This window comes from Apteryx mantelli, chromosome 11 (genome assembly GCF_036417845.1).
Source record: "Apteryx mantelli isolate bAptMan1 chromosome 11, bAptMan1.hap1, whole genome shotgun sequence".
NCBI classification, from domain to species: domain Eukaryota; kingdom Metazoa; phylum Chordata; class Aves; order Apterygiformes; family Apterygidae; genus Apteryx; species Apteryx mantelli.
The window spans coordinates 13,230,201-13,239,980 of record NC_089988.1 but is presented as its reverse complement, the minus strand read 5'-3'; the positions used below and the strand labels follow the sequence as shown (position 1 = coordinate 13,239,980).

The following is a 9,780-nucleotide window of genomic DNA, read 5'->3' as shown; positions in this document are numbered from 1 at the left end:
CTTTTCCCAAGGAAGCTGCAGGGGTGTGAAGCCGGGTTGTGCACACAGGTCTCTGCAGGGCTGTAAGTTGGAGCAGTGTTCCTGTTCCCCAGGGTGCTGTGTTCCTGGCAAATTGACTCTTCCACCTGCAAGGTTGAGCACTCAGCCTGCCCATGGAGCTCCCCACATCGCTGCCAGGAGAAGCTCTGGGTGGGAGGAGAGGCCTCTGTCAGGGCAGGTTCATTGTCCTGCTGAGAGGGTGCTGTGTGGGTCAGGGCTGCTCATAGCTCCAGCTCACGCACAGGACATTTCTGAAGGGACTTTTCAAAAGGAAAGCGAAGGCAGGGATTTCCTGAAAGAGAAGCCAATTTCTTGATATGGTGCTTTACATTTCCTACCACCTGGCAAGGGGAAAATGGAAAGGGAGCTGTCAGGCTTGGACAACAGACTGAGACTCATTAATAGTTTCCAGGAGCAGCCAATGTGTCTGCTAGGAACTTCTGAAAGTCCCTTCCTTAGACCCCTTAGTCTATAGACAGCACCAGCTTCCCCTTTGCTGGCCTCATCTGGGTTTGCCTGACCTGCTCCTTAGCACCTGCAACCATGGGGATGGCCCTGGGCAGTGCCCTGCTACTGGGAGGTTTCTGCAGGGGAGACCTGAGCTCCCTGAGGGAGGTGTCGGCACTGCAGGGCCTGACCATGACTTGATCAACTCCATCCACCCATAATGTTTCTGTTGGCATTTCCCTCTCATTGCCTGCCCATCTCCGCTGCCTGGAGCTGTCCCTGCCGGCAACTCTTTCTCTGTCCCAATGTCTTTTCCTGGTCAGTGCTCACAGACCCCCTCCCACCCTCTGTGTGCTCATTCCTGCCCTCTACAAACCCCCCACAGGCAGGGTTCTTTCCAGGGGCATCTCTGTGCTTGCAGGTTCTAAGGAGCAGGTCAGGGAAACCCTCACGAGGCCAAGAAGGTGATGGTGGTGCTGTCTGTAGGCTGGGGTGGGGTTGAAGGGACTTGCTGAGGTTTCTCTCAGACCTTTTGGGGGTGTTCAGCTGCAGTTAAGACACCGGCCCTGTGTGTCCTGCATGGTGTTCCCTTCCTAGCAGTGAGAAGCCCCAATCCCCTTACAACCTGTGAGGCTCCTGGCAATGCATTTCATGAGGTTGGGGAATGAGCTGACTCTCATTTCAGGAGAGTCCATCTTTAGGACCCTTGACTGCTTCTCGGGGCTGTGTTGTCAAGCTGCAAGCTGCCCTCTGGAAAAGCACAGCTTCCCTGGAGCACTTCTGTAAGATCTGAGAGTCCCTGGTCTGGTCATGTGAGTCAGAAACCTTGTCACACTCTTCATCATTCTCTCCACACCAGGGCTGAGAGTGAAGAATTTGGAAATCTTCACTGTGACACTGAACTCCTCTGCTCCCAGCTCAGTCCAGTTTCTTTCTTAGAGGAACTTGGTAGTGTGGTTGTCCTTCATCCGAGTGAGGTGCAAGCGCTGGGGAGTGAGGGGCAAGACTCATGGACAGACCAGGTCCTGTGACCCTATATAAAGTCACAGCGAGTTCTTTTTTGCTCTTGGGATGCACAAGGGCTCATGCTGAGAGCAATTGAAATGCCAAAGATTTCTACCCCCTCAAAGAATGCTCCCACGATGAGAAAGAGGCATCTAAAATACACATATGTATATGTGTGTGTGTGTGTGTGTACACCACCATACATATATATGTGTATATATATAATAAATATATATGTGTGTGTGTGTGTATATATATACACACATATATACGTATATATTTATATGTATCCTCAAACTCCTACAGTGATCATTTTGCAGAGAAAAAGGGGTTTCCAAATGTTGAACAGCCCTTCCACATACGCGGTGGACATAATCTGCTGCGGGATGTGTGCATCAGAGCTAGTCACTTGTGGAGGAAAAAGGATGAGCAGGGAGGCACTGCGGGGCGGAACATGGGAAGGTTGTAACGGGCGGAGCACTGCTGCCAGAGAAGAAGGCGGGGCTTTACAGCATTATAAAAGAGCAGGACACGCTTCATTAAACGCCATTTTGCCACTCCTCATATTGGTGTCTGTGTGGTGATGGTCCGGGGCCTGGGGAGAAGGCCGCGTGCCTCCTCGGTAAGAACGAGAACGGTAACAAGTGGTGACCCCGACGTGATACCGAGGAGGCGGCTCGGCTGGTGCAGGTGCCGGGAGCGTGAGGAAGGGATCCGGATCCGGAACCATGGAGGCCATATGTAAGGCAGTGATGGCCTGCGCCAAGGAATGGCGGGCGCCGCTGAAGGCGGGCGCGATACGAGCGTGTGTAGAGAGGCTCGTAAAGGAGGGAGCGATTACTTCTCCTATGGAGATTCTGCGGGAGGAACTGTGGCTGCAATGCACAGCAGCGCTGGCGGAGTCCCCGATGAACGGGGGATCCGCGAGGGAGTTAAAGGTGTGGGGGCTGATAAGAATGCTCCTGCGGAGAGCGAGGGAGGAACGGGAGACGTGGAAGGCGGCTAGAGAGGCACTTAGAGGGAGTGGGATACGCGTGGGGTCGACGGAGATAGAGGGAGCGGCGGAGGAGACGGCGCCAGAGCGGGGAGAGGAGCGGGTCGAAGAGCAAGGGGAGGAACAACGGGACGGAGGTTTGGTGATGCCAGCCGGGCTGGGAGAAGAGGCTTCGCGTGCCCCTCCACCACACTACCCCTGGGACGAGTTGCGACAGGCAGACAGAGCAGGACAACCTTGCCCTGTCGCGCCCAGTGAGCCCGAGGGGGAAGGAGAAAGGGGGGAGAATGAGCGAGAGAATGAGCGAGGGAATGAGCGAGAGAATGAGCGAGAGAATGAGCGAGAGAATGAGCGAGGGAGAATACGAACACCGAATGAGTGGCTCCCCGGGGCACTCATGGTACCTGATAAGAGCTGGAATCAGGGCGAGTCAGCGGCCAAAGATGGCGCCAGGGACAGAGAAAGAGGGCGGAGGAGAGTCACCTTCGATAGTACGAGACGAGCCAGTGGGAGGGAACGGGTGAGCGAGGATGAGATGGACAGCGTTACAAGGCGGTTTCAAGAAGTCTATCGGGGGGGGGGAGCGCGAGGGAGGCGTGAGAGCGGAGGAGGTGGAGGAGGATGTGGAGATAGGACTAGAGCAGGTGCTGCGGCTCATGCGGAGGCTGGAGAGAGAAGTACAAAAACAACAGCGGATGCTGCAGCGACTGGCCGACACACGATCCCAGGACGATTCCAGTGGCGAAAAGCCCCGAGCCGAGTTATACCTGCCAGATTGGCAACTATCAGCGGGGGCGGTGACATTACGGGGTCTTAAACTCACGGCACCCCCTGAAACGCCGTCGGCGCTGCCGGTACGCCTGGCGCCCGGAGGGCTCATAGAATGGACGCCCATCGACCCAAAGGCCGTGTATGAAGAACTCGGGAAGCTAGTAAAGGTAGAGCCACCCTGGACAAAGATAAAACAGACACACGCAGAGAGCTTCACTGAATTCTGTGACAGGCTCCAGCGGGCCATTGCAGAGTCAGACTTGCCCCCTGAGGCCCAGGGTCCGGTCATGACGGAGTGCCTCTGGCAGCAGAGTGACGCCATGACGCAGGACATCCTGAAAACGATCCCTAAAGGAACACCACTTTCGGTTGTCATCCGCACGGTACTGCAAAAACAGAATCAGGGAACAGCAGCAGCGCAGGCTCTTGTCACAGCGGTGGACCAGATGAGAAAGGGACCACAGCGTTGCTTCTCTTGTGGATATCACAGGGAAGAGGGTATGCTGCGGTAAAACGGGAGGAGCAGATAAGATGGGTTCCAATGAAATGCATAAAACCTGACCTAAATGCACGTACGGGAGGGTCTGGGGTGTAACTAATCATTCTTGGTGAGATTCCATCCTGAACAGGGTGACGCCAGACGGGATGCTGCTGCATGGCTGCATTGATGCTTATCGCCGGCTTCATGATTCCGGGGACCGCAGAGTCATACTGGAGGAGATGAGCACAGGCGCACAGAGCAGCTCACTACTGCATCCCGTTCAACCCCGAGGCGGGGCCGACAGAGACTTTCCTGACGGGGAACAAGTCAACACAGGGGCGTGGATCTTGTCATGGTTTGATTAGAAATGGCTTATAACACTAGGCTTGATAGCACTCACAGTAGTAATAGCGATATGCTGCGGCTTGCTAATTCTGAATTATTGCTTACGGCATGTACGGCTTAACTGCTTGATAGACATGAGCATAGAGTATATCAATTAATAGTACAGGAAAAAGAGGTTCTAGACAAGATATTTGCATGAGAAGCGGTAGACTAGGCGTAGCGGAAGATCACGCGGTGTGACGCGCAGCCTAGGGGTGGAAACGAAGTGCACCTGTATGTAAGCTTGCACGCAGCCCACAATAAACGCCATTAGACGAATGGCTAACTAACCTGTTTGGCAATCTACCACAGTGGCTAATAGGACTGCTCGCTGAAGGCTTGCGCATTTTGCTAATCCTCATAATTATAGGCTTATGCTTGTGTGTAATACTGAGCTGCGTTAAGAAAGCCTTGCTGAAAGTAGCGGGCCAAGTCTGGATTGCTCGACAACAAGAAGGAGAACTTCTGGAGGAATGGCTGGGCTTTGGAGGGGGGGAATATAGTCTGTTGGAAATGAGCAATCCCGCCTATGCCTTTAAGGTTTTCCCTGAACCGACGAAGACAAGGACACCGCCTGCGTTAAGAAGCGGAAGAAGGGGAGGCAGCACACAGCTCCGCTCACGAAGCTACTAATGCAAGGAACCACCCGATGGCGGTCCCGTCGAGACACGCCGCACTTCCGCGTGTTTTGTTGCGTCCCGCTCGATATAACGAAACAACGTTGATGGGAGAGGGGGAGATGTGGAGGAAAAAGGATGAGCAGGGAAGCACTGCGGGGCGGAACATGGGAAGGTTGTAACGGGCGGAGCACTGCTGCCGGAGAAGAAGGCGGGGCTTTACAGCATTATAAAAGAGCAGGACGCGCCTCATTAAACGCCATTTTGCCACTCCTCATATTGGTGTCTGTGTGGTGATGGTCCGGGGCCTGGGGAGAAGGCCCCGTGCCTCCTCGGTAAGAACGAGAACGGTAACAGTCACTTCCCATTCTCTCTGCAGTGCCTGCAGGAAGGGCGCACATGGCAAATGGGTGTGAGGGCAGGGTCTATCCCATTGGGACAGAGACATCTAGAAAGGGTCAGGTCACCCCCTGCCTTCGCTTGACTGTTTCTCTGCCTTGCTGGAGTGGCAGCTGGTGTGGCTGATTCAGATACAGACACCTCTGATGAAGAGGCAAGGCTGGGGGAGATGAATCCTTCACAAGGGTCTTCTCCTTCAGACATAGCCGTATTCAGCTCTCATCATGGGAAACAAAGAAACTTCCCACTGGTACCTGGACCAAGTCCCCTGCTCCCACCTCCCATCCCCAGGTATCCCACCACATAGCAGGCTCAGTTTGACACCTCCATTTACACCCCCCAGCAGAGCAGGACTGACTCCTCTGGAGTCCATGGGCAGAGGACCCTGCTCCACATGGCACCCTCAGCCAGTGTAAACAGAGCTGCAGAAAGGGAGCTGAAAAGGACAGAGGAAAGGTGGGGGTTTCTACAAGAAACAGAGTGAGTTTGGCTCAGAGAAGCCTGCTCTAACTTGCCACTGCCTTTTCCTCCTTGGACAGTCCACAAAGCCCCAAGGAAGCAAATGTCCAACAGCAGCTCCCTCAACGAGTTCCTCCTCCTGGCATTTGCGGACACGCGGGAGCTGCAGCTCTTGCACTTCTCGCTCTTCCTGAGCATCTACCTGGCTGCCATCCTGGGCAATGGCCTCATCATCACAGCCGTAGCCTGTGACCACCGCCTCCACACCCCCATGTACTTCTTCCTCCTCAACCTCTCCCTCCTTGACCTTGGCACCATCTCTGTCACTGTCCCCAAATCCATGGCCAACTCCCTGTGGGACACCAGGGCCATTTCCTACTCAGGATGTGCTGCACAGATATTTTCCTTCCTTTTTTTATTTGCAGCAGAGTATTATCTCCTCACTGTCATGGCCTATGACCGCTACGTTGCCATCTGCAGACCCCTGCACTATGGGACCATCATGGGCAGCAGAGCTTGTGTCAAAATGGCAGCAGCTGCCTGGGCCAGTGGTTTTCTCAATGCTGTGCTGCACACTGGGAACACATTTTCCATGCCACTCTGCCAAGGCAACACATTGGACCAGTTCTTCTGTGAAGTTCCCCAGATCCTCAAGCTCTCCTGCTCAGACTCCTACCTCAGGGAAGTTGGCCTTCTTGTGGTTAGTGCCTGTTTATTCTCTGGGTGTTTCATTTTCATTGTGCTGTCCTACGTGCAGATCTTCACTGCTGTGCTGAGGATCCCCTCTGAGCAGGGCCGACACAAAGCCTTTTCCATGTGCATCCCTCACCTGGCCGTGTTCTCCCTGTTTGTCAGCACTGGCTCCTTTGCCTACCTGAAGCCCTCCTCCCTCTCATCCCCGGCTCTGGATCTGGTGCTGGCCATGCTGTATGCAGTGGTGCCTCCAACAGTGAACCCTCTCATCTACAGCATGAGAAACAAGGAACTCAAGGAGGCACTGAAGAAACTGGTTCAGTTGGCACTGTTTCAGCAGCAATAAGCTGCCCATCTCTCCTCAGAAGTGATTTCCAAGTGATTTCAAGCAACATTTGTGGTTGGGGCATTCTATCTGTGATAAGTGTGTTTGTACACAAATGTCTGAATTCATCCCTCTTCTCCAGAGGCACAAACCCTGTCTGTCTGACTCAGAGGCTTTCTGTAAATCTGCCCAGAGTGTGTCAGAGCTGGCCTCCCTTGCAGCATCTCTGTAATAAAAGGGGGTTTCATCAGTACACTGCCTGAAGACTGGGCTTTTCTTCCCAAGCTGGAGCCAAGAATGCGCTCAGGGAATTGAACCCAAAATGGCCCTTTTGCTGTGCCTGGGTTTTCCATGGGCTAAGGAGGATGTGCTCATAGGGTGATGTGTTAGGGAATGAGGGCTGGATTCAGCCTTCACTTGGGGGTGCCCAGTGCCCCTGGAGAGGGTGAGTGCTCAAGAGGTTTCTGCTGGGGACTGTCTCAAATATTAGAGGGCTGGTGACAGATGCCCATCCTTCTGGAAGGCAATATGGAGCCACCAGGTGAGCACAGGGGATCTCCAGGGACAGGATTTGCCTGGGATGGGCAGTGAGTGGAGACTCCCAAAACCAAGTGGAGTCACGCAAAGTCAAGGGCCAAACCAAGGAATGCACCAAATCAGGGTTCTGCAACCTCAGGAGAGGCAGTGGGGACTCATCAGGCACAGGGAAAGCAGCCTCAAGGGTGGTTCATGTCACCTACAATGAAAACCATGGCTGGATCTAATGGCACATCTGACCCCATCCTGAGCCATTGGAAATGCCTTGTGATTGCTCTGAGCATCTTCCACAGCCACGGATGCCTGGGGAGGGGGTTGTCAGGTGCGGTGATGCTGGGCCAGCTTGCTCTACCCTGACCAGCACAGCCAGTGTGGAGTCACCCTGGGGCCCCACAGCCTGCTCGCCCTGCAGAGCAGCACCGCCAGCCCAGGGAACACAGTGGAGGGGTGCAGGTTGGCTGGGCAGGCCAGCATGGACACACTGACCTGGGGAAAGGCTCTCTGGAGAACAGGGATGTCTCTGGAGAAGAGCAATGGTGCCATTGTGTGCTTGTGGGGAAGAATAAATGAAAACCTGTTTGTGTGTGTGCCAGCTCAGGGCAGGCTGCTCTGTCACTGGAGCTGCCTGAGGAGCCCCGGGGCCAGGACTTGTGTGCTGTCCTGGGGAGAGGGGCTGCCCAGAGGGGCTGCAGGCAGGATGTCCTGGTGATGAGAGCAGTGGAGAAATGGAGTGAGTGGCCTCCATTTCCTTGTTCCATTGCTGGCCCCCAGCCCTGGGGCTGATGGGGAGGCTGACACCCCTCTCTGCCCCCCAGGACCTGTTGTGCCCTTAAGAGGGTCTGGGGCTGAGGAGTGAGTGCCCAGAACTCTGCAGCCCCCTGCGACAGGCACTGCTAGGGGCCACCGCCAGCTTGGGCTTCTCTGCTGGGTGACCTGGGGAGAGGGCAGGGGAGGTGGGGAGAGCAGGGGAGGGTCTGGGCTGGTCTGGGAAGGGCCCAGGAGGTGAAAATGCCAGCAGGCAGCTACTGCGTGTGAACAGCAGTGTGGGAGCACATGGCCGTGTGCTTGCAGGGCAAATGCAGGTCTCCTGGGAAAGGCATCAGGACGTGGCAGGTGCAGGAGAGACGAGCCCAGGTTGTTCCCTGTGTTGCATGGACACACTGGGGAAACTGCCCCAGGGCCATTGTCCCAGAGCAGCCCCTCACATCACCCCTTTCCAGTGCTGGCCACTCACCCCAGCTGTGGGGTTGTCCATGGCCAGCTGCGTCTTCCTGCACGTCTCGGTATCCTTGCAGAGGGGAATAGGCAGCCTTGCATGACCTCTCTTCTGCACCAGAACCAGGCAAATCCTAGGGCATGGCTGTCTGCTGACCCCCACGTGGGGCTGAGCCCAGACTGGGCAGGGGCTGGGTGCTCGGAGCCCCCAGACTCCAGGGGATCATTTAATGGTCACTTAACAATACCCCAGCCCTTTCCAGGTCTGAGCTCTCTGGTGCCAGCTCCAGCTGAGTTCTAGCTTTCCTCACTCCATCTTGGCACACACAAACAAGGTCTTGATGATCCCCCTGGGCAGCCTGTCCCCCTTCCATCGTCTGTGCATGTCCACCCCGGCACCCTGAGCGCTGGTGCTGCAGCCAGGGCAGAGTTGGAAGATCCCCAGAGCGACTCCTCCGGGAGCTCCCCAAGGAAAAGCTGTGCCCAGCCCCAGCTTGGCACCTCTCCTGACTCACCCTGGCGGTGCCAGGCCCACCTCATCCTGCTCCTGAAAGTCTCCAGCACTGCCCTCAGGGAAGCTGGAGCTGCCCCGGGCCCAGGAAAGTCTGGCAGCAGGAGAGTTTGACATGGGCACAGCAGCAGAGGTGCCAGGAGCAGGGGGAGGAGCAGGGAAATTGGAGCGAAGATCCCTGCCCTCATCTGCAAGGCTGGGACACTGGCCAGGCTCCAGGTTCAGGGTGGATGCCAGCTCAAGGGTAGGAGTGCCGGGACTTTGTCCTGCCGGAACGCCCGGAAGAAGCGGCGGGTGATTGTTGTGGGGGACTCCCTGCTGCAGGGGATGGAAGCATCTATCTGCCGACCTGACCTCATGTCTAGAGACGTTTGTGGCTTGCCGGGAGCTCGTGTGAGAGATGTCATGCAAAGACTGCCTAGGCTCGTCCATTCTTCAGACTATTACCCACTGCTGCTCTTCCATGTGGGCGCCAATGACACCAAGGGCAAACTGGAGACCATCAAGCAGGACTTCAGAGCTCTGGGGATGGTGGTCAAGGGTCTGGGAGCCCAGGTCATCTTCTCCTCAATCCTGCCAGTGAGGGGGATGGATGAGAGGAGGAGGAGACGGACTTTCCAGGTTAACGACTGGCTGCGTGGCTGGTGTTGGCAACAGGGTTTTGGTTTCTACGACCATGGGACCCTGTTTGAAGATCGACAACTGATGGCGAGAGATGGGATCCACCTCACGAGGCGGGGCACGCGGGTCTTTGCCAACAGGTTGGCCAATGTGGTAAGGAGGGCTTTAAACTAGGAAAGATGGGGGAAGGGGAGAGTTATAGTGCCAGGGTAGTTGGCAAAAGACTGCTCAAGTCAGGATGCCTCCAGCAGGTGAATGCAGCCAGGGAAGTGCGCATGGGAC

The 9,780-nt window shown here is 55.6% G+C and overlaps 1 long non-coding RNA gene across 1 annotated transcript; it reads left to right on the top strand.

Annotated features, from left to right (window-relative positions):
• Positions 1 to 2,004: 2,004 nt before the first annotated feature.
• Positions 2,005 to 4,147, top strand: LOC136993121 (uncharacterized). The gene is made up of 2 exons (XR_010885355.1): positions 2,005 to 2,237; positions 3,489 to 4,147. It is a non-coding gene; the product is annotated as an uncharacterized lncRNA (long non-coding RNA).
• Positions 4,148 to 9,780: the final 5,633 nt, after the last annotated feature.